At 41.9% G+C, this 25022-nt stretch overlaps 1 protein-coding gene across 24 annotated transcripts in view; it reads right to left on the reverse strand.

The window, feature by feature from the left end:
* Window positions 1-25022, reverse strand: part of TENM3 (teneurin transmembrane protein 3) — a 486507-nt gene that overhangs the window by 237809 nt on the left and 223676 nt on the right. For 3 of the 24 annotated variants that reach the window (XM_074588390.1, XM_074588389.1, XM_074588385.1), the window contains exons 1-2: window positions 12778-12863; window positions 11804-11898 (exon numbers count right to left, since the gene is read on the reverse strand). The exons of 18 other annotated variants lie outside the window; for them this stretch is intronic. The gene's annotated coding sequence lies outside the window, so the exon portion shown is untranslated. Of the gene's footprint in view, window positions 1-11803; window positions 11899-12777; window positions 12865-25022 lie in introns of those variants that run through there. 3 more of the 24 variants (XM_074588386.1, XM_074588391.1, XM_074588387.1) reach the window with 3 other exon arrangements.

The raw sequence follows: 25022 nt of genomic DNA on the forward strand, positions 1-25022 counted from the left end.
ATTGCATTTTAAATATTAAGTTATTATAGCAGCTCCTGGCATTCCTGTGCCAGAGCTGTCATTTCCACTATGCACTCTGTTTCTCAAGCATTCCTAACTTAGCAGTTTTAATTCGCATCTGGCTGAAATTTGGTATACTAGTCAGCCTGCATACAAATTTCCTCTGAAAAGGTGGGGAAAAATAAAAAGCTTGAGATTTCTTCCAGCTTGTTAACCTTAAGAGTCTAAGCTACTTTAACAAATGTTAATAACATTTTAATTTAAAATAATATTTTATTTTAATCATCCATGCCTTGGTGTAATGGTCAAGATTAGCGATTTCCAACCTAAACCATACCAGAGCTATGCTGGCCCTGCACCTTCTTAAGTAGCTCTGTGCCACAATTTGAAACTGGGGACGTGGGGTGTCTGCAGAGACATCCGAGTGCAACGGGGATGGATGCTCTCAACTAGTTCACGCTATCTTGGAATACTTCTGCAGGGCACCGATCCCAAATTTGCAACAGGAGCTAGAAACTCCGCACATTCAGACTTCAGATCCCATCTGTGACCTCCAACAGGTTTCTTCGTTTAATTCAGGTTGGCCAGGGAACTCGAGCTGTCCCTTATCACACAATCACTAATGCCAAACTCTAATTGTACATTCCTTGAGTAACTCCACCATACCCCCAAAGTTTGAACACATATATAATATGTTCTAATAATATCTATCACTTTTTGTATTCGAAGGTGAGTTCATTAAGCTCGGTGGAACACAGCTAGGTGTAGTCTGAACGATGTAAAATTACTTCGAGGTTTTCTGTTAGTAGACACACAACAGCAGAGATTTTAAGCACAGGTATCTGACGTTACAGGAAACTAACAGTAGTAACTTTTATGGTAGTATCTTTATGGCTTCTCTTTGGCATGACTCAGGAAATTACAAGAATAAAATATCAGAAAAACAAATATATGCAGTTAAGTCGTCCATAACGGATATGCATTGATTTGATGTCAGTTTGCTTGTACCGCTAATGTGTAATATGCTGATTCCATAAACACTGTATATACCATCAATATTAAATTCTAAACTTTTCTATGCATTTTATTAGAGATGAAGCTTTTATTCCTCTTCAACGGGGTTATCCTGTTGCCTTGCATTGGCACATCAACTTAACTACACAGAAAGGAAAGAAGCAAGTTCACCATGTGGAAGAGCACAGCGGCTTCATAAAATTTGCTTTACTAATGGACATCATAGATACTTGCAGAACCCCTATTTCAGAGAAAAGTGTACATTACTATTTTTGCTAATGGTACATTTTCCTAACTGATCAGACCAGGCAGCTAATTCTCCTTCCACTTGGTCACGGAGACTTTCACCATGGGGGCTTCTTTGGAAAACGCCAGCCTGTCTGGACGGAAGGCATGCCCACTACACAAGCGCACATACCTCTGCCTTACCGAAAAGGCCCAGTGTCACCTCAAAGCGTGACACGTCTTAGAGGCTGGATGCAATGACAGAGAATTGCCTATTATTCATTTGGCTGTGAAAAGTAAACAATTTTTTTCTCCTTCTGCTCTATTTTAATCCTACTGAGGCGGAGAAGAGCTAACCAGAGTCAGCGGCAAAGGTAGAAGGTCTGCCTGCAGAACTGCAAGCGGCGTTTGAATGAAAGGGAGAGCCGTAAATGACTGATGAATAGCTCAGCTGGTAGAAGCCACTATTTCACAATAACCTGGCTCCCATGCTTCTGTGTTAATCATTTTCTTTAAACAGAGCAATGGCAGCTTTGTAAAAGGAGATGTAGATCCATCCAAAACAAAAGCTAGCTAGGTCATTCCTCTGCCACAGAGAGATACCGAATCAATTTATTTAGTGTGAGTTGTAATTGACTTAGAATGGAGTTGAGTGCATTTCTTTAGGCTCTTCAGATGGGTAGCCAAAAGGCAGTATTTATAAATTTTTCAACCAACTTAAAATCTGACCGCAGCAACTGGAATATCATAGTCATATGAGGCGAGGCTGAGGGAACTGGGCATGTTTAGCTTGGAGAAGAGGAGGCTGAGGGGAGACCTCATTGCCCTCTACAACTCCCTGAAAGGAGGGTGGAGAGAGGTGGGGGTTGGCCTCTTCTCCCAGGGGAATAATGACAGGACCAGAGGAAATGGCCTGAAGCTGCGGCAGGGGAGGTTTAGATTAGATGTTAGGAGGAATTACTTTACTGAAGGAGTGGTCAGGCACTGGAACAGCCTGCCCAGGGAGGGGGTTGAGTCACCATCCCTAGAGGTGTTTAAGAAACGTCCAGATGTGGCACTTCAGGGCATGCTCTAGTGGCAGAGATTGTAGGGGTTTTGCGTGTGTGTGTGTGTGTGTGCGTGTGTATGGTTGGACTCAATGATCTCAAAGGTCCTTTCCAACCATGAAGATTCTATGATTCCAGCACAAAGGTTTATGACTTTTAGGGTGGTATGTGTCTAAGGGAAGAACTTGTTTCTATGAACTAAAAAAAAAAATAATAATGTACTGCAACATCTATACCCAGCAGAAAACACATCAAAACACTTCTTGCTGCTTCATCCTCTCACTTAAGAAATGAAGTGTGACCGCTAATATGAGCTACAATATTTTTAATTGTCTCAAAAAATGTGGAAACGTATATGAAAATGAGGCTGAGCTGAACTTTTTTCAAGCTGATTTCATTCATAAAGGAGCAGCAAATCTGGCAAGAACTGGTACGTGCGAGGTAGTTACACATGCAGCCACTCCACTAGGCTGAGGGCTGAATGGGAACTGACATTGCATATTTTTTCTGTGCTTTTCGTGTTTTTTTTACAAAGCAATAAAAAGAAATAATCTCATTATCCTAAATTAAGAGCTACATGACAAAGAAACCTAGGAGCAAAAGCATAATTTGGATGTCCCTAGAGCTGGAAGTGATCTGCAGAATCAAGAGTTAGTAAAGCGGAGATAACTGCTATCTTTTAGGAAAAGGGGGGCATATGCCCCAGGACCACACTCAAAAGGGCTCCCCGCTCTCCAACAGACCCATAGAAAAACCACCAGGGAGAGAAAAAGAACAAAGAAATCCAGATCTAACTGGGATGGGGGTGTGAAAAATACTGTGAGACAGACATGCTGTAGTTAAGTTTGCTCTATTATGTGGGAAAGTGTTAATGGGTTCTGTCAAACACAAACGAGTTTAGAGCAGAGAGGTGTGTCCCTGCAAGGGCTTTGTTTTACTTTGTTTTACTCTTCCCCTCTTATCCCTACCATGAGCCTGGGGCTCATCTGTACTAACTCAACAGGAGCAGCTGAGTGCCAGCACTGGCATAAAATCATCAATAACTTGTCATTGATAATGTTTTTCCCATCTTAATTTCAGGCTCCGACAAGCAGTGCTCTCCCAGCTAACACCCCCCCAGTTCAGGGAAGGGTATAGAGCAGGGACTGCCCCCAACCGGTCAGAGGAACGAGGTCCCTGGGCAGTTGGTGAAGGGCATCTGTACATCAGTGATCCTTGTGCCTCAACAGTTAGGAAACAGACCTTGGCTTGTCCCCTTTGCTGGTGCAGACAGAGGCTATGCATCTGTCGCTTTTCTTCTACAATCGAATTTTACTCTCTACAGTGAGAAAGGCACCTGGCTGGTATCTCCTCTCCCTTTTCATTGCCCTCTCTCACCACATTTCAGATTGGGAATGCTGGGAAAGGAGGGAAGGCCACATGGCTATAGCTGCTAGCCAGCGGCTCCTGAGCAGGCAGGCAGAACTGACAATTTCCGATACTTCTCAAGTATTGCTGCTTTGCCAGGCTTATGGATTTATCAACATCCGCAGCCTTTTACCTACTGAATTCTAGGACACTTTTTAACAGTTTCTGGCAGCAATAAGGTATAACGTTAAAGGGTCGTTGTGTTATAGCCATGAACACAAGTGGAACATCAGGCAGCCAGAGTGTAGGGGACTCCTTCCCTTGGCTAAAATGCAAACGTACTACACACACGCATGCACACGCTGTTTCAGACCAACACAGCTCAGTCTACAAATTACATTAATCATATAGAATCACAGAATGGTTTGAGTTGGAAGGGACCTAAAGATCATCCAGTTCCACCCCCCTGCCCTGGGCAGGGACACCTCCCACCAGCCCAGGTTGCTCCAAGCCCCGTCCAGCCTGGCCTTGAACCCCTCCAGGGATGGGGCAGCCACAGCTTCTCTGGGCAACCTGGGCCAGGGTCTCACCACCCTCACAGCAAAAAATTTTCTCCTAATATCTCATCTAAATCTCCCCTCTTCCAGTGTAAAACCCTTCCCCCTCATGCTACGGCTCCCCTTCCTGATCCAGAGTCCCTCCCCAGCTTTCCTGGAGCCCCTTTAGGGACTGGAAGGGGCTCGAAGGTCTCCCCGGAGCCTTCTCTTCTCCAGGCTGAACCCCCCCAGCTCTCTCAGCCTGTGCTCACAGCAGAGGGGCTCCAGCCCTCCCAGCATCTCCGGGGCCTCCTCTGGCCCCGCTCCAACAGCTCCGTGTCCTTCTGCTGTTGGTGGCCCCAGTGCTGGAGGCAGCACTGCAGGGGGGGTCTCCCCAGAGCGGAGCAGAGGGGGAAAATCACCTTCCTTATCCTCCTATAATAAACCTATAATATAACCTATAATAAACCTATAACCTTTAATAAAGGCTATAACTTCTATACAGACTATACCCAATAAACTATTTCCATGGAACCATGGTAATTCTCAGTCTGCTAAAATAGGACCCACAGTACATTTTCATATTTCTTAGTAAAGACCCCCATGTAGTCTATCGCATACGAGTTTAATACTGACCACATTTGGCACAAGAACACACAGGGAAACTCCACCCACATATAAAACTGCAGGCAAAAAGACAGGAAAAAAATAATCAAAGAACAGATTCTAGCACAAGCTCTGCTCTATGCTGCAGAGAGAAACCAAACACTCAGGAAGACTGATTTGTTACCTGTTGTTTTATGGGGTACAGTCACTCTACAGGAAACAAAGGCAGACAATATACAAGCGAGAAGAAGAATGCTCAGCTCTGCCTGGTTTCACCGAGATCACTGCAAGCAAAACCAATTACCTCAAAGGCAAAAACATAACTTTGTCTGATGTAGGTTTTTATTTTTATTCTTTTTTTTCACCTCATGTAACTGGTTCTGCTGCTGTGGCTCTGATCAGCAGTAAATTAGGATTAGGTAGAAAGGACTAGGATGAGGGGGTAATGTAAAAGCTGGAGGGCAGGAATGAGAAAAGAGAATTGATAAATAATACACAGGTCTCTTCTGTGAAAAGCTGGCAGAGCTGCTAAAGAATAACTGGAAATACTATCGAAATTCCACTGATAGAAAAAAAAAAAATCATCTGGGGAGAAGGGTTTACATCCAGAGAGGAACCGTCTGTCTGAAAAGTCTGTTTGAGATTCCTTGACCTCAGGGGAAGAAGTGAGTGGTAAATACCGGGATCTCGCACAAATGAGGAGTAGCAGGGATTGCAGAGTAAGACTATTTGAAACACTCTGAAGATGTCTATTTAATGTGATGAACCTTACTGTATGTTTTGGAGAGAGGACAGCTGTTAAAAAGAAACTCTCCTGGCCATGAAATACGTGCCTGGCTCCATAAACCAAAATGGTCGATGGAGGAGCAAAAAGAAAAGGAAGATGGGGGAGGAAAAGAAAAATTCTTTGAGGTACTTCTAGGCTACAGAAAAGACTCAAATATTGACAGTGCTTTCGGCACACTTGTCAAGGAACAGTGAGATCCTCTTCAGCACACGATCCATCAGCTCACTGCTTGTCTCTTGGTTGATGGGAGAGATCTTAAGATTCAGTATCATTACAAGACAACGGACAGGCGTATCTGCGTGGCGACCTTCCTGGAGTTATCTGATGAAAAAGCGAGTTCGACAGAGGGAGAAGGCAGAATTACATTTTCAGACTCTGGCTCTATGTGTCTGCCTTCAAAAGGCTTGTCTTCCAGATGGGCAGATGGAAACACACACACAGAGGTATAATCCTCCCGCTTTATGGCAGAACATGAGTGATAAGTACCAGAAGAGTGCTGAGGAGGAAGCAAGAATAATTAAACAGAAAGAAAATGTAAGAAAACTTTATACTACAAAAGCGAAGGGCGTTTCCATCATATAGGCAAGTCTATCAATAAGGCAAGTCTGTGAGGAACAAGGGCAACTTGGCATGAGTGAAAACAGAGATTCTGTGCTCATCCGGATGATGCTTCATGCTGAGTACACACTCTGGCCCTACAACCCAGGGCTAAGGACCACAGCAAAACACTGCTGGCAGCTGGCAACTTTAAAATCCTAATGACTGAAGTGAAAGGTCTCAGAAAAGTACCGCATACCCAGGGATAATGTGCTTTCTTACTGCCATAAAAGTTGTGAGGGGCACAACTATGAGATGCTTTCCAGCTCTGAAGACTGAGGTGATGATGGGAAGAACAACCCTGCTCTCTGCTTGGGAGATCACCTACGTATTGAAGAATAAGAGATCATCGGTCCCAAAGTGGAAGTTAAATACATCTACCTTCAAAATGGCAACATTCGATCAAAATTTAGAACAAAAGGTATAAAGCCACACTCTGCCATCAAACAAGTATTATCTGTTCTTTCAAAAAATGGAACTTCTATCAATTGTGCTGAGATAGTTCCCATAACCTCCAGGATTTTACCATTACAATGCCAGTCTTGATATGCAGCGGATATTTTTCTGATCCTTAATTTCATTTTATTGCATCTAGATACACCATCTCAGTCCACATCATCTTGAAAAATCTTGCAGATGGTTCTTCCATCGCTGCAGATCTGTCATGTGACTATGCTATATATTTTCTTTCTTTTCATCTTTTCCTATAAATCATTCCCTCTAGTCTCTAATCATTTGTAATGCTCTGCTGTGAGTTTCAGCCAATTAACCTATATCTTAAGGTGCTCAAATTTGGATCCAGTTTTCCTGATACCATCTTCCCTTGTATTTTGTACATTTGTTTTAAAATTCCCTTAATGATTATACCAATGCTTATACAGAGAGCACTATAAAAAGTACAACTAGCACCGAGCTCTTTTCGATGCCAGAAATTTAAAATGACACTGTTTGTTCCACGTCAGTGTAGTTTTACACCAAAGAAAGAAATGATTTTTGAATGGGAAAAGGCAGTTAAAAAAGGAGGGAGGGGAAGATGGACAGTTGAGAGTACTTTGATTAAATACTTAAATTAGCGTGCAATAGCTGAAATTTTACTTTTGTAAGCTTTCAAGGCATCAGTATTGACTGCCATTACAAAGCATAAGTGACACAGGAATTTAAGCATTAGTTATATATTTTCTAAACTATTTGTTTCCAGCTTAGCCACAGGCCTCCCAAGGCTTGAGTATCTTTATAAAAACATAAATACACACTTGTTAAAACAAATAGTGTCCCTGCTGCTAAGGCTGGAAATTGGCTTGCCTGTCCTCATAGTAACTTAAAAACAGTTTAAAAAGTAGTAGAATAAAAGCTTTCATGACTTAAAAACAATGATTATCCTTAAGAGATCCTTAAAGGCAGGTATGTAACAGTCAACTTTAAGGTCACCTTAATATACAATTTAGAGATATTTCTGTACCTCCCAAGGAAAAGGATAAACTCTTAAGTACTAAACTTTGCCATTATTAGAAAAGTTCATTGCAATGCTCAGCCTCTAACTCGTTATCTGTAATTAAGAAAAATCAGATTTCAAAGCAAGAAGAGGAGACTGTGATAAAGCTATCTGAAGTACTCTCTGGCAGGGATAAAGCCAGCAGAGAGGTGGCTGTCATAAAATAGCCAAATGGCTTTTTCCACCTCCATCAAGGTCACTTTCCTGATGATGTGCTCAATAAGATGATAATGCATTTAACCACTTTCCTTGCATCTGACTTCGACCTTATTGCAAATCCAAATGGCCTTGTTTAACTACCCTGGCCTTTCAACATTTCCCTGAACAAAGATAATTAAGGAGATATACTGCCCCCTACTATCACAGGAATTGAAAGACAAATAAACTTTTAAGAGTGCAGCCAGGTGTCTACTGCATTAATGTACGATGTTTGAGCAGGGGGTAAAATGAAATAATGGTTAAATAATTATAAAAGGTTAACGAAGTTAACTTTGTTACATAAGGCAATTCTGTTTTATTTAAAAGAAAGGGCATAAAAGGCTTTCCAGGCTACTTTTTACAACTCCCTGGACAACAGTCTTTTGTTTAACGCAGTTTCTGACTAAGAGGAAAAATGTTCTGCAAAAATTAACAACTCTGAAATTTTTGTAGATTTGGAGCTGGCTGTATTTCATACATGGGTACAATTATGTTTTATGAAAAAGGTCTGTATAATTAAACCAAGAGCTGCTCTAATAAAAGTATTTCATTTTTTTTTCCCTTTGTGTGTGGTCAGCAACTATACTAGAGATGCAAATTAAAGTAGTTTAAAAATCAGTTTGCCAGTTATGACAATTTGGAAGCTTAAGGTAATGCTTTCTCATGATTTATACAGCGATGAAAAATTACCAAATAATACCATTCTATAATAGCAGTTACTTTCTTCTTTAATTTTATTTGTATCTATTCTTGCATCCCAAAGCATTCTCCAGGACACTAATTCTTCTTCATATCAAGAAAAAAAAATCCCCCACGTCAATAGCACTTGGAGTAATAACAACTGAAACAGGATAAAAAGAATAAAAAAAGCAGGCAAAGCAGTTGGATGTTCTTTTTGTAGTTGCATGCAAGAGATCTTATTTAGATTAATCTTTTTTTTTTTCTTCTAAATCTGTTTTTCTCTTAAGCATCTTAGAAATACTGTTGTATAGGTCTGAATCCTCTGCAAGAGCCAGAAAGAGTCAGAACAGCAAGTTGTATCAAAAAGCTAAAACCATGTAACTCGCTGTTGATGTGATACTAGGTATGTGAGCTTACTGCTACTGCAAAAATTCCTGGTCCTTTGCCACAGAAAATACAGCATACAGAAAACCGGTTACACATATTTAATCAGAGTTTTGCCATAATGCAGATCTTCAGAAATGACAGTATCTACCTTTGCCACTCTGTCAGGCCACCTTTACTTTGAGTTGTAGGTGTAGTTTGTCCAAATTTCAAAGTGTTCAGGTATTTGGCTAAACCTTTTGCCATAACACTTCTTAATCTAGACTCAGCTCCTGAATTCTGAATACAGCAGAACTTAAACCACCTGTAAAGATGCCTTCTACTACCCAGTACTTGCAACATCACTGATCACCACACCAAACACCTGAAGTTTGCAATGATTCACATACTATCGCTATGCAAAATCCTTTCTGCTGTACGTAGTAAGTCATAAGCAAGCCTCTCGCCCTGAGCTAGGTCTCAAAAGGGTCACCCTGTGTTTTGTTTCCTATGTAGATCCCACTAGAACGATATACAGTCTTAGAACTGAGAACTCTACCGCTCTTACACTTAAAGGACTTGCTTCGTAAACCATCCACTTGACAGCAGTTTACACAAAACAATTATTTCCATTTCAAGTTTGGGTAAATGGTTGCCCTAGCCAGTCCCAAAAGACGACTAGGCGCCTTGTCATTACCCACAGTGAGTTCTGCAGTTTTCCTGTGCAAGTGCACTTGTAATTCTTTCAGTCTTAGGCAAAGGTGTGGGAATGATTACTTTCCACTGATTCAGAGTATTTCAGCCTGCTCTGTTCAGAGTTTAACATGGGTGAAACTTTCTAAAGGAAATAGTGCCATTTTTTCCGTCTGTCCCTAACATTTAACCAGCTTAATTAAGTTAAAGTTGGGAAACTACAGAAGCATTTTATTAGTACAGTTACTTTACTTCCTCCCGACTTCTTGTTTTGTATAAAAATCTTCAAGTGTTCAAATCTAAAAGATACATACATCTTCAAATCATTAGTGAGGTCAGCAGCTCACAGCATCATCTCTCTGTACATCCTGAACACACTGAAGCCCTCTTGCTATTCTGAAACACATGGGTCTGTAACCACCTCTTCAGAAAGTCTTTCAAACCCACACAAGAGGGAAGCCGACAGCAGTATTTAGAATGAAATAAGCAGCAATAAGATCTCTGTAGACATGCAGAAAAAATGGGAAAGCTAATGTCTTTTCTCATTTGGAAAACCATACGGTGCAGTATCATTTTCTGATAGCACCGCTCAAATGCCTACATTGTACGAAGCATGTGTATTGTGACCTTTTATTTTTCCTTTTTAACTTCAAGAAGTGCATTGGGATGCAAAACAAGTTACAGAAAGAAAAGCTGTAAAGTCCAATCTCACAACTGCTTATCAGAGCATTTCAGTAATTTTCTAAGTCATGTTAAGTCTTCATAGAAATGCAAGAATACAAACAGCTCAAGACAAATTCTTTAAGTTGGGTCAGTTTACATGGAACACTGACAGGTGCTTAGCAGTGTTCTTACTGCAGACCTTTAAAATGAACACATACCTGGTATAACATTTTACATCTTTTTATAGCATCAATTATCAATTTTTTTTAGACAGCTACCACATCAGCTGCTTTTCTTCAGAAGGAAAAACCACAAAAAATAACCCAGGAACCTAAAATGTATCCCATACTGCATGGAACATATTACTTCACGTGCTCTCAATTCTACCCCAAAAAGGTTACAAAGTAAAAATGACAAGTAAGCCAAAACCATCCAAAGGTTAAATATTTTTGTAAAGGTTCTGCTGTTGTAGGTTTCTTGCTAAATTGTAGCAGTGCCTTTTTATAACTCCTTGAAAGAAAAAACAAAACATACTGTGACACATACGAGCCCATTCTCCATATAGAGTTGCAGAGCAATTAACCAACAAATTTTGTAACAGCTTATGTGTAGTTACTGAGCTGCTTGACAGTTTTGTGCCCGAATCTGATGGATGAAAAAAGTGGTAGGCTGTATTTTCTGTTCTGGAGAGAACGCTTTCCCCTTCCCAGTTTTTACTCAAATACTTTCACCTAAACTTACTGAGGATATATTAAAAGATTTATCTTTTTAAATAAAAGAGGGAAAAGTGAACTACGTCAGCTACGCACACAGCACCAAGGAGTTCAGTGAAATAAACCTGGCCTATTTAGTACCATTATGCAAATGTACAAATTCTTATCTTAATGGCAGCCTGCATTTAACATCAGGCAATCAGATCCTTGTGTCTATTAAGCAATTAATACACTTCCTAACGGATAGGGGACTCCTGCCATCTTCAGTAACTTTTCCACACGTTTTTAGTGCATTTATTCTGTGAATTAGAGAGCTTGGGAGAGAAGGTGCTTTCCTCCCTCTCCCTCCATTGTTCTCCACCTTCAAAGCCGGTAACAAACAGCTCGAGAGCAGCTCAGTCTTTGTCGGGGGTGGGGGGTCTGGGAGTTCACATCCCAAGTTTCTCTCCCCATCGCTGGAATTATCGGAAGGCAAGGTTTCGGGAAAGCTTTCCACCGTAACGGCCAGAACACAGGCAGAAAGTTAACAAAGGGGAGCTATCGCCACAAAGTGTCAGGTTTGTTTACTGGAGCGGAGCAGATCAGTATTCCCCCAATTCTTCAAAGTTCAGTTTTTTTGTTTAATAAACTCTTAAAAAAAACCCGGCAAATGGGCTAAGCGAGGCGAACATAAGCTAAGATGGTTTAGAACAAAACAAAACACTCTACAGACAGATGGGTAGCTCAGATTCACGTGAATTAACAGGAAAACTAAAACGTAGTGGGCACAAAAGATGCAACGGTACGTTCATGCACTGGAATACAGACATTGTAAATTTAAGTAAATTTAATTGCTGACATACCTTTCTCAGGGTTTTTTTTCCCCAATCCTTCCTTAAAGTCTACTCTAGCAATTAACAAACAGAGGTCTCCGGATGGCTCAGTGAAACATTTAAAGCTGGGGAACAAAAGGTTTATTTTAAAAATGAAAACCTTGGCTTGTACAACTCCAGACGTGAATCTGCTTTCAATTACTGAAAGTATTTCCACTTCAGTGCAAAAAGGATCACATCTTCAACTACACCATCTTTAGGCACTGAATTTGATTATATTAAGCTTTAAGAACAGGGAACGACTTTGTGACACAGCTGTAGGTTCCGTAGGTATGGCTTGCGAGGCACGAAAGGCAGGAGGAGCTGGCACTTTACACCAGCAGCCCTGCACTTCCATACCTCGGCTCTGCTTGTTTTTCAGGTGCCCACAGAAACGTCAAGGATTACGCTAGGCTTTAAATGAAGGATTTTACAATCCTTTAGAAATTAACTAGGGTGTTGCGTGGTTTTTTTTTTTTTCCTGCCCCCCCTCCCCGGCCCCCCGCTTTTATTTGCATAATTTGCACTGTTGTAAAGTTACATTTTTCTTTCCACACTTTTGAAGCAGCACGATCTCCTCCACATCTCTCCCCCCCCACCTCCCCCCAGCACAGCAGGTACCGCCGCCTCTCGGAAGCGCAATAATTAGAAGTACTTTCCACTTTTCCCATTGACACAAGGATAACGAGAGTTGGGCGAGGGAGCCCTGCGGCCCCACGAATGCAAATTATGCAAAAAAAAAGAAAACCAATCCCACTTCTCAATTCTTAACACCTCCGATTCCGCGCACCGACCCTTCCCGCTCCCCGGCCCCTCACACGCCGGCCCGGAGCCGTTCCCTCACGGCTCCGCCGCGCTACCGACACCGCACCGGCCATGCCCGCCTCCTCCTCCTGCTCCTGCTCCTGCTCCTGCTCCTGCTCCTGCTCACAGGGGAGCTGCCGAAGCCCCGGCCCCCGCCTCACCTCGCCGTGCCGCTCCGCTCCGTTCCGCGCCGCTCCGCGCCGTTCCCCTCAGCGGCGGCCCGCCCGGCCGAGCCCCGCCGGCCCCCGGCCCCGCCGCGATAGGCCGAGGCGGCGGCGTTCACTCCCCGGCGGGGAGCGGGGGCCGGGCCTGTCGACGCCTTAACCCTTTCGGGGCTGCGGCCGACGAACCGCCGCCCAACGGCCCTCGGGGAGGGCGGCCGGGGAGGGGACGCGGCCGGGGAAGGGCTGCAGGGTCCTGTCATCAAGGGCTGGGGCCGCGGCCAGACCTGAGCGGACACAGACTCAGGTGCATCGCCTTGTGCACCACCGCTGTCGGATACAGCGATAGATAACGGGTACAAAACACCGCGTTCCCATCGCTCGCCGCTAATTTCTGAACTGCTATACAGAGACAGAACAGCTAGGTGCCTACCGAATACGCAGATATAAATCCCATCTCAAACGGGATAGTGAGCAGCCCTGAGGAGAAGGACTTGGGGGCGTCGGTGGATAAGAAGCTCAACATGAGCCAGCAATGTGCGCTCACAGCCCAGGAACCCCCCGCAGCCTGGGCTGCATCCCCAGCAGCGTGGGCAGCAGGGCGAGGGGGGGATTCTGCCCCCCTGCTCCGCTCTGTGAGACCCCCCTGCAGTGCTGCCTCCAGCTCTGGGGCACCAACAGCAGAAGGACACGGAGCTGTTGGAGCGGGGCCAGAGGAGGCCCCGGAGATGCTGGGAGGGCTGGAGCCCCTCTGCTGTGAGGACAGGCTGAGAGAGCTGGGGGGGTTCAGCCTGGAGAAGAGAAGGCTCCGGGGAGACCTTAGAGCCCCTTCCAGTCCCTAAAGGGGCTCCAGGAAAGCTGGAGACAAGACTTTTTAGCAGGGCCTACTGTGATAGGACAAGGGGTAACAGTTGTAAACCAAAAGAGGATAGATTCAGACTGGAAATAAGTAAGAAATTCTTTATGCTGAGGTTGGTGAAACCTTGGCCCAGGTTGCTCAGAGAGGTGGTAGATGCCCCATCCCTGGAAACATCCACGGTCAGGTTGGACGGAATAACCAGATCTAGCTGAAGATGCCCCTGCTCACTGGGGTTTGGACTAGATGGCCTTTAAAGGTCCCTTCCAACCCAAACTGTTCCATGATTCTATGATTCTATACCCATTCAAAGCAGAAAATCCCCTTTTCATCTGGTAATCAAATAAGTTAATGCCTCTGTCTTTAGTAACAGAATCAGATTTTTTTTTTATTACTCCCTCATGGGAATGATGTCTCCAAATTCATTCTTAACATCAATACACAAAGAACCTTCTTCCAAATTGGCTTAGAAAGTACAGTGGTATGTAGTAATTCCTACAAAACTTCTATCATGCTGTTTTTCACCTGGGACCTTTGCTAATACTGACTAACCGTAACTCTCCTCACCCCATTACAAGATCCGTTGCTGACACAGCCCAAGTTATCACAGCAGCTACTCAGAAGCCACATTTTGCCAAAAATCAGATCAAGATACTGTTAATGACTACACAATACTTCCAGGGAAGATAATACCATTCCAGAATACGTTTCAACACTGTTACATAGAAGGCTGCAATGAACGCACATATTTTAGATGTATTGTTCAGAAGAAATATAATAATATTCATAAAGCTCACACAATTAGTGCTCATTTGCAACTTCCTAGAGAAACAAAGGCTAGACAAACTGAAATTGTAGAATTCCGTGAAATGGGGGAAAATAATGAGCTGAGTGGCCAGGTCCTGATGAGGGCAGTCTTGGCTGGCAATGGGGAAAAGTACTGAAAAAAAGGCAGAAGTAGTAGCACTGATACTACATTTTGAACTGAAGCTCTTCGAGTTGGATGTGCAACAGACTACGTGTGCTTTGACTTCGCACAAAGGAGAAACCGTAATACAGCCACCATTGGCTTCTACTTTGCTCCAGCTTCGGGGGGTTTGTGCTGAAAACTGGAAGCTTTTTGCAGTTCGAATTCTGGACAGACTCTCACATCTGCGATAGCTGCAACATCGGCCAAGAAGAGAAGTATAAGATGAAATCATGAAGGAATATAGTCAGTTAAGGAAGTCTCCAGCAATGCACCAGCAACACTCATACTCTGTGTCTCTTCCAAGAGGTCTAGTTGTAATAAATGGGACATTAGATCACACAAATACCATTTTCCAAACGGCTTGAACGGAGTACCTATGGATAAGCACTTTCAGCCACTGAAAAATCTACTAAGTAGGTTATTAATTGAGGCATATACCCTTAGAGGTCTTGAAAAAAAAGAGGAATGGGAACTGGATGCTTGCAGCCAGCTCAGGTAGAGCTCTTCTGAGAATTACTGCCCCTCTGCAGAAGACTGCCATGGACTCTGCAGGAAGCAGGGTCCTCCCAGATGCTACGCAAGACATGAGGTATTCCAACAATCCCTCTTTCCAAAAGAAAGCTTCCTTGTGAGTACCTACCTATACACTTGATACCATTTTTCGACAAATACACACAACCGTACATTCACTATCTGAGGTTTGCAGCCTATAAAAAAAGTAGGATTCTGCACCTGTTCATTACGCTGGTGCTGACCCTCTTCCTTCACCCGGCTGTCCCTCATCTCCCCATCCCCATGCAGGAACAGACCTGGGTGTCGCTGCAGTGGATCCTCTTCTCTCCATTTTCAGCCAGCTGCAATGGAATTTTCCATTGCTCTGATGCCCCCTGTGCTGCGATTCCACTGTCCCATTAATGCCAGCACAAATGATTTATGAAATCTATTAGGTGCAACGCTCAAGACATCTGAAACATAGATGTTTGCTTAGGAAAATATTTATATGGAGTAGACAAACGGGGGTGAAGCAGACTCCAGCACAGATACCATGCTTTATGCCCACGTTTCTCATGCCCGAACAGTAGAAAGATTTAACAAAACCTTGGGGGTTGGGGCGGGGGGGGGAATAGCGTATATGTTTCATTCATAGGAAAAGAAAGAAGCACTTTTTTTTTTTTTAATTATTTGGTCAGAAGAATTATTACAGTAAATTATGCAGAGCATTAACCATTGCATTTGAACCCATTTTTAGTCTTTCTTTATTAATAACTCATTATAGCCCTTTTTCTTAATGTGGAATAAATTAGAGCTGTGTTAATCCATGCAGCTATCTGCAGGTACATTTATCACGACGGTAGCCACTTTTACTCTCCTTACTGGAAGCTGCATTTCACGGGCAACAGAGACTCGTCCCCCGCTGAACTCAAGTCACGGTGGCCTTTCCAGGTCACTGCCAGGGTCACCTGAAAACTTACCTTTTTTTTTTTAAGAGGACTGAAAGGTACCACACAGCCGGCCTTGACACATGTGAAAGAATTTCTCTGTCTCGCTCTCACTCTCTCTGTTGTATTGCCACAATTTAGATCAGTGAAAACAACTGAGCTGGGGCCTTGCTGGTATAAAAGAGCGACGAACTGCTAACAGGATGTTCTTTGTGGGAACTCAAAGCTTTTGGAACTGATTCCTCTCCCCCGATCCAGAAGAGCTCAGATTTTATGGCCTTCATAGCATGTTGCATAGTTCATATTTTTCCAGAGTGTATGAAAACAGGGGAGAATTGTGAATGTGGTTAGTTTCTGGAGACAGGGCTTTGTTTCAGCTTTCAAACTGGCTGGTTTGCATTTGGTTGAGGAGGGAGGGCTATTGCAGCTCAGTCACGATGATTAATTTTTACATTTGCATTAGAATTTGTGACATGTTTTCAGGAATTTAATGGTAGTAACAAACAGCCATACTCACTCTGTTAATATCATCACAGAGAACTGAAACGTTGGTAATTCCATCACTTCAAGGTGATGCCAGGAAAGGCCGTAAGAAGTGACACCGGAGGTGACCCATTAGACTAGAGAGCCCCAGGTACGAGTGGCTGTGCTCCTTGCAGCACATTAACGATTCAGTCCTTACTAAGATCCTCTCTGAGTGCCGTCACGCCAAAGTAGAAAACTTTATCATGCCCATTTTTAATACGGCAGATGGAGACACAAAGCTGACCTGTCGATACCACAAACGTGGAGAGGGAAAACCTGATGCCTCGGATGGTCCTCCAAGGCCTATCCTAATCACTGAACCTTTCTTCTTCTTATCATCCCGGTAACAATAATTTCAGCCATTTATCAACATTAGGGATGACCAACGGCTTTTACTAAAAGGGAACAAACACCTTTTTAGCCAAATACTAATTCACTTCTTTGAATAGCAGTAGCCTAAGTTAAGACATCCTATCGTAAATAGTTAATTAGGGTTACAGCCACTTGTACTGAAATGCTAGGTGTACTTCAGAGAAATACTGTTCTCTGCATGTGCGTTACGTATCTACATAGAAACCGAAACCGCACAGCATCAGTACGTCACTTTGGAACCTGTTTTTCTTACAATCCTACAACAAAGCAGAGTATTAAGCTATGAAATTTAAACGCTGATTAAGAGAAAGATTGTTGTCAGATAAGGTATCATTTATAACAGCAACATACATTCTCACATCTGTTTTACAAAACAGACTTAATCAAGTAAAATATTTATCACTTAGCTTTCCAGTTCCTGATGGAAGTGTGTTAAAAAAGGCAAATTCTTGTCTAGAAATAAAAGTCTAAGAACACTATCTGATATCAACAGGATTAGTAATATAATGTGTTCCCATGAGAAAGCACATGTGCACAAATATATTTACATGTAGAACATCTTGTAGTTCTTAAGCGCTTAAATAGTACACGACATTGACTAGATTTTTCTCACACGGAAAGATTCAGATGAGCCATTTTTCATGCCGTAATGACGCTGATTTAAATGAGAACAGACTAAGACCACGATGAGACCACAGATTCGGTGTTCAAATCTGAAAACAATAAACGTTTTTTTTTCCCCCTTTTCATTCACATAGATAAAGCCTAACTTTATTTTTCATAATCCCTTCCAAGAGTGTATTAAAAATTTTGCAGTTTCACATCAGCATTTCACTGAAAATACAAGTGGAAATCGTAAGCAAGTAGATGAAACTAGGGTAGGGCAAGAGTTATAGCAAAAATACAGTCCTTTCAAAAAATGATTGAATTATGACACTTTTCTTGAATATAAGTGGATAATACGTGGGTGTTTTTTTCCCTAACAAGCAACACAAACCCAGCCAGTCTATATTTGTACTGCAAGTTCTGAGTGCTGTAGATTAATATATTGAAGTAAATAACGTTACTCTGCTCTTTGACAAATTCCCAGTGAGCTCAATGCAGTATCAGGCAAGGTAAAAAAAATGCAAAATATTTCTGTATAACAATACCTAGAATTTTGCGTAGAACCACCCTACTCTACACTACTTTCTGTCATAAAATACAAACCTACAGTTATTGTACCAATCGAATATCTTGGTCTCCAAAACCAAGATGAACAAAACTGAATTATTAAAGACATAAATATTGGTCACGATGCTTTCCATAGTACTTATATAGTTTTAGTTACTTTTTCATCAATACGTTCCCGTGTTCGAATGCAGACAGTACCAGTGAGCCAGCAGACTACAGCGAAAAAGGGCACATATGCTTTGAATGATTAACACAGTTCTGGGAAAATACAAAGCATACATGCTTCCCTTATCTTCTCGTACAGCTCAGTGATGAGGAGGAAGACATTTTCATGAAAGTTCTGGGGGATTAGATGATGTATCCATGAGGCCTTTGAAAGAAATAGTTTCCTCCTCCTCCCACCAAAAAAAAAAAAAAAAAGTTAATCCTGTTTGTTTCAGAAGAACTGCTATATGAGTAACGGTAGTGAGATGAAGCAATGAAAGTAATGCTCTGATGTTTTCAGGTCTTTTTATGTAATTTTAGAGGGATCGGCTATAGTATTTTAGGAAAAAGTTTAAGCTTTTCAGTGAAGAAATAAAAATCCAACTATAATCCGAGCCTTATATCTCTCTCTAAACTCAACTTGCTGTGAATTTGAATCCTGTTGGTGTCTTGCGAGACTCACTTCAGCGCATCAGCACGCTTCGGGACCCGCAAGAGAAAACTATTAAAGATCCTGAAACATGCACAGGTGTTGCACCTTCCTCCCTTAATTTTTCATATTGCTTTCCCATTTTTTCCGAGACCTCTATCGGCAGCTGCTACCCACTGGCTTTCACCTGGAAAAGAAGGCAAAGAAGCAGTTGCTTGCACAGCTAATGCTCCGAACTGGAGACCGAGTGTCTAATCTTCATATTAAGCAGCTTCCAACTGACTAAGTTTTGATTTACATTTAATACTTGGGTCCACAGCTCTAAATCCCTCAGGATTACTGGATATGGTTTTTTTTAATTAAATTTTTACACTTTTGTCAGAAAGAAAAAGAGGAAGACATCTACTGCAAATGAAAGTGACATAAAGGAGTAACTGGAAAGAAAAAGAGGTCAATTTGGTTTGTAAGCTCATGAGCTACAGGACATTTCCTAACAAACAAGGTATCTGTAGGCTGCTTGAAACAATCAATTTAGAATAAAATAGTTTTGTATAGAGGTCTGACAAAGAGAATTGGCTTTCGTGAAAAAACTACCCTGTTGTGAATCTCTTAGAATTGGTAAAGACCACCAGCAGAGCAATCCTATTCGTGTAAGAGAACAAGCTCTACGAAAAACCACTCTGTTCTTCTTCATGATGAAGCTGGAATCTCACATCTCTAAAAAAGTTTATATTGTATTCTGATCACCTTAAAAAAAACAACAAAAAAAAACCAAACCCAAAACCCCCAAAACCCCCCAAAAATAAACGAAAACCAAACAAAAACCCAGTTCAAGGTACTTCTCCAAACTGACATCTTTAAAAAGATATTTTACAAACAGAAGCACAAAAAAAAAAAAAGAAAAAAAGTCAATATCCGTGTGATTCCCACAAAATATTTCACATATTTCTTGGAATAAGCATTATACTGATCATGACAGAAACTATGTGGCTGGGACTGTGGGTTCAGCTGCTGCTGTCCTTCATCTTCTATTTCGTCTTTTTAGTGTAGGGTAGGTGACTGAAAACTCGCTGTATCGCTTTGGTCAGAAATTTCTTTTTTTTTTTTCCTCAATAGAAAGAAACCGTTTTCTTTTCTCCTAATTACAGCTTCTCCTTCCTCCCTCTACATCATAACTCCTTGCGGGGAAAAAACCCACATGAACCACCAGAGCAAATTTTCTTTTTACACAGTTGCTGCTTTGGCAAGATCAGAAAAAAGTGTCATCCTTTGGGTAAGTCTGTCAAACAGATTTCTAACATACAGTTTGAGAATGTTCATCTAAAAGTACTATATCTGCACTTGTGTATGCTTATATGACATTTATTGCCTTGGAAAGGTGGCATAAAAATTATTTCACACTACTCTGACACCTGGTGTGAGCCATGTCCCTGCAAGTGGTCTATATACAAAATGCTTATAAAAATCGTACGTTTAAAATGAAATAAATGCTTTACAAAATATTAACTTGGGTTTATATACATAAAAAAATTGCACTGCAGGCTGCTGTTAAGTAGACACCTTATCACCTTTTCCAGGGGAAAAAAAAAATAAAAAAAGAAGAGGAGGTTTTCATAAACTGTAAGAATAGGGTTTATATACACTTGATGTACACTCGGAAGTGCCTACATGAACAAACCTTCCCATGGTAGACGTTCGGGCAGCTGATGAATGCCTGGTGATGGGGGGCGTTGTTCGGCACAAGAGTAAGTGCTGTAGTGCATCTAGAATTGCATTTATGGCAACACCCTGAAGTGATTTATTGGATATTAATTCTCCTGGAGAGGTGGTGATCATTTTCCACATTCAACCCGACACATTTAATACTTGCCAACATGCCAAATTGCTAGTGAAATAATTGTACTGGATACCAGCAGACGCGCCATATTCAGAACCAGGGCGTAGACGCTATCAAGAATTTAAAGTTACCATGGATTTAAGAGGAGGGGAAGGAGAAGAAAATATTTCTTCCTTCATTTCATCCATACTTCAGGATTTTTTTGATGTGCCCACCAGGTTTTAGCGAGCCTTTTCACCTTGTGCTCATGCACAGAGCCATCAGCCTGTACCGCAGGTCTTGTAACCACCACTTGTGTTCGACCTACTTCAAGCAAGGCTAACCATCACACAAGTTTCCACACTGCAGTATATTACGTTGAAGATATCACATGTGATAGTCCCTAAAGTCTTCCCACTACCGCTTCCCCGTACTCCATTCATCTGCTCGGCACGCCGCTGCACAGATGTCAGACCGCCATGGATCCACGTGTGTTAAACAGCTTCCGAAATCACGGCGCTGGGCTCTGTCATACGGTTGCTATTTCACAGCAGCCAACTTTATCACTAGCATTTCCTAATTCCATCATCCAAATGATTTCACTAACAACGCATTTCACTGAAGACCTTCCCACAAGCGCTGCCAGATTTGCAAGTTCTGGCGTTATCTGCCAAGACAAGGAACTCAAAGGCCAGCTGAACTCTCTCATACAAGAGCCCTTAAAATGTGAGCAAGTGGTAGAATATTCAGCATAAAAGGTATTTCGCAAGGAGAATAAGGAAACTAAATATAGTATGTATATACTGAGGGCAGACAAAAGCCGATGGCGTGACACAGGAGTTTTTAGACTGCTGATGAATCAGCTCAAGTCACAGGAAAGGGTTCCCGCCCGCTTCTTCCCACCCACCATGTGCTTACAGTTTAAGAGCAAAGCACGCAAAGTGAAAGCCTAAGTGAAAACCTACATGGAAGAGCGGAGCCACATTTAGGACTGAGAACACCAGTGTGACTGGGTCAGTTCTGAGGCCAAAAAATCTGAGATGGACAGAGCCCAGCCTGCTGGAGAAGGACTCACAGATAAGAAAAGCATTCAGTAAAAATACAGCTTTTATTGCAAATATCCTGAAGATAATCAAATTTATAGAAGCTGCCCTTAATATTGGTGAAAAGGCAGATAGAGCACGACCAGTGTCTCAAAGAGTTCCCTCTGCTTTCTGCAGCAGTACTTCCCAGACGCACACAACTTGCCTTAGCTTCCCCCTGCCATCCATTAACTGCAAGAAGCATCGTCAGCCCTTTCTAGAGAGTCTGGAAGTTGCCATACTTGGGGATTCCTCCTCCCTCCTTCCCAGTTGCTGGGGATGCTTGTGCTTGATCGGAGTTGGAATACTCATCTCACTGCATTTGCTCGGTACTTGGTTGAAGCGGGGTCAAAAGGGTAGAAAAGTATGGAAAACAGCCTGTTCTAAAAATTGCATGGAAAATGTATGCAAAAATTATTATTACAAGAAATATCTCTATTCCACATTTCACGTCTCAATCCGCTTTTGATAAGTTATTCTCACATCTCTGTGTCCACCACCAAGAGACCCAAATGCTTTTTTCTCCAATGAGGATGATTACGCATACACGACTCAGTCATCTATCTAAGCAAAGGCACTGACTGCTGAACTTCAGGAATTGCTGCCATCATTCCGTCCCTCCCTCTCCCCTTCTCTCCTCCCCACCTTGAATTGTCCTTTCTCATCTTGTCCACCCTTCCTCAGTGATCACTTTGCCAGGGGGAGAGACACAAAGTCTCCAGCAGAGCTCTGTCCTGAAGAGCGGACTACTGATACCGGCGTTCATTTTGAGACAAGCCCTCACATGTGGTATAGCAGAATCCTAGATTGTACGGATTTGAAATCCTTTTTTTCCTTACTCACGTGGCCTCCCAGAAGTTCTTCTGAACTCCCAGGAGCCAGTGCTTCCTGCAGCTGGGCCACAGACACTGAGAAAAGTACTCCAAGGGCTCTGTGATTGCAGGGCAAGCGTGCAACAGACTTATTCCATAGAGAATTCAACCGGTCGCGGTTCCCAGCTCTATATAAAGGAGAGGGATCTGTCCCTACCCACGTTACGCGGGAGCTCAGCTAGATGGAGAGTGCTTAGGCATGTAACTACATGATTTCAATACCTCATCTAAAACTGTTGTACTCAAAAGCCCGGCACAAGAATTTATCAGCTGAAGTCCATCGGTATTCTTTGCCTTTTTGATAACGCGCCTGCTAACATCCAGCACAAGGGTCACATTGCTGTTTAAAACCCTCCTGCACCAAAGTAAACAAACCAGACACTGATAGATTTCCTGAACTACCCTCAGGCAGAAGCAGTTTCACAGACGAAAAAAGAAAAAAAAGACGGGCAAAAGAAAAACTGCCTGAGAGAGAGAATTTTGCTCCAGGTTTTCTAAATCTTGCCATTGATATTTCATTCTGGAAAATCCACCAATTAATAAAGATATTTTTACTATTGTAATAGGGTTGTTTTTTCCTGAAGTATTTAGAAGTTGATATAGTTGGACCTTCTTCTTTGCTGCAAATTTTTGCATGCTGATTAAACAAGCTAAAAACGCGTTCCACTACAGAGAAACAAGGCGGCACTAGCAGTAACAGAGTGTTTTAAAAGTTAACAAAAACAACCAAGGGAAAATCCATCATACCAAACAGTGTCTGAAAGTCTGAAGCATTTAGCGATGAATGTGTAACTCCCCCTAATGGAGGCATATTTGAATTTATCTTAAAAGGAGATGTCAATAAGTTAAAATTCTAATGCTCAAAATAACAGTAATACTGTCATATCCCTTTCCCCTTTCCCCTTTTTAAGGAATCTTTTAAGGTATGCATCTGTAATTTACAGTAAACATTAAACTATTATCAACGCATTTTTTTAAATTTTCTTAGCAAGTTTTATTACATAAAGTAAAATCTTAAATATATGTGCACTTCAGCATAGTTCTATGGTACACGTTCCAGTAGCCATTAAAATTCCCTTAAATTATCTTCTGTCAGTCATTTTAACTTCTGTTTTAGCTAAATGTTTTCCTGCTTCTTAAAAAGTCAGCAAATTGCTATAAAAATGACAGTGACAGGCCGCAGCGGTTTTGGTTGTGAGGTATAAAGAAACACTTCTTATGTGCACAGCTGCTGGTAATGAATGCAGCATGTCTGAGGTCTGATCTTGGACAGTTTCCTACATTTTTGACTGCAGTTTCCTTGGCAAGTTTTCTGGGACCATATTATCTCCATGTCCCGGTATTTCAGCCAGAACTTTGCAATACAAGAGTTTGGCACCGCGCACCGGTGGAATGGCTTTCAAAAGTCTGTCCTCCCAGTTAACAACTTTTAAGGAGTCTTTGCCTTAATTCTCTTCTAGCAACTATTTTTTTTTTTTTTTTAACTTTAAATGCATCATTTTCTACATAACCACCCTGTAAGATATGGCAGACAGAGTCAATTTTTATATAACAAAATCACTACTTGTGAAAGATGCCAGGTTGACAGCATCGGGGACTAAAATTACATTCACCCACCGCCCAGCTCCAGTAACAGCAGCAGCAACGCCGTTGTGCTCAGAGCTCTCACATCTGAGCTCCTGCAACTTCTAGGGTAAGAGAAGAGCTCTGGACTTTGTTCTGCCACGATTCTGATAAGCCTGGATGTTGCTATAATTGGTCTGGTGATACTGTAATAAGTGGTGTAAGTAGGGCTGCGATTAAAGGCTGGATTTTACACAGGTCACGCTCCCCGAAGGAGGCATTTAACCTGCCTCCTCATAGCGGTGAAAGATTCTACGTCTGCGCTACCAAAACTAGTCTTTAATCTAAACACATGGGTACATAGATTTTCTCCTAATACAAAAGAAAAAAAAAAGGGGAAAAAAGAGTAGCAGTCTGGAATGAAGCTAAGGGGATAATCTCAAATTAATTTTCCTAGGTTTTGATTATCTATTAGAAAGGAAGTTTAGGAAATTTGGTGCTAAAAAGTTGCTCTCTTTCAGGTTTTTTTTTTTGGTTTAAATGGGATCTTATTTTCTGTTTTTCTTTGCAGGAAGTAGTTCCTAGCAAAATATGCTCTTAAATAAGACTTACCCAGCTGTCAAATTCTACTCTGTAATGCCAACAGAGTGAGATTCAAAACTATGGATGAACATATGTTTAAAATAATTACATGGTAAGGCAAAGATAGACACGTTCTTTTAGAGCAAAAAGGACAAAAATAATAAAAAAAAGCTTATAAACGAGAAGGACGTAGATAAAATGTCTACCTGCACTATTAGTCATCAAACAGAAATATTTCTAACACCATATAAGTACATGGGAAGTTAAAAATGAACTGCTTGGAAGCAAAGATCTGTGTTACAAACCAGGAAATACGGAGAACATACAGGGGAGATGTAGAACTATAAATGAAGGAGGATAA

The sequence above is a fragment of the Larus michahellis genome, chromosome 5 (assembly GCF_964199755.1).
Source record: "Larus michahellis chromosome 5, bLarMic1.1, whole genome shotgun sequence".
Taxonomy (NCBI): Eukaryota; Metazoa; Chordata; class Aves; order Charadriiformes; family Laridae; genus Larus; species Larus michahellis.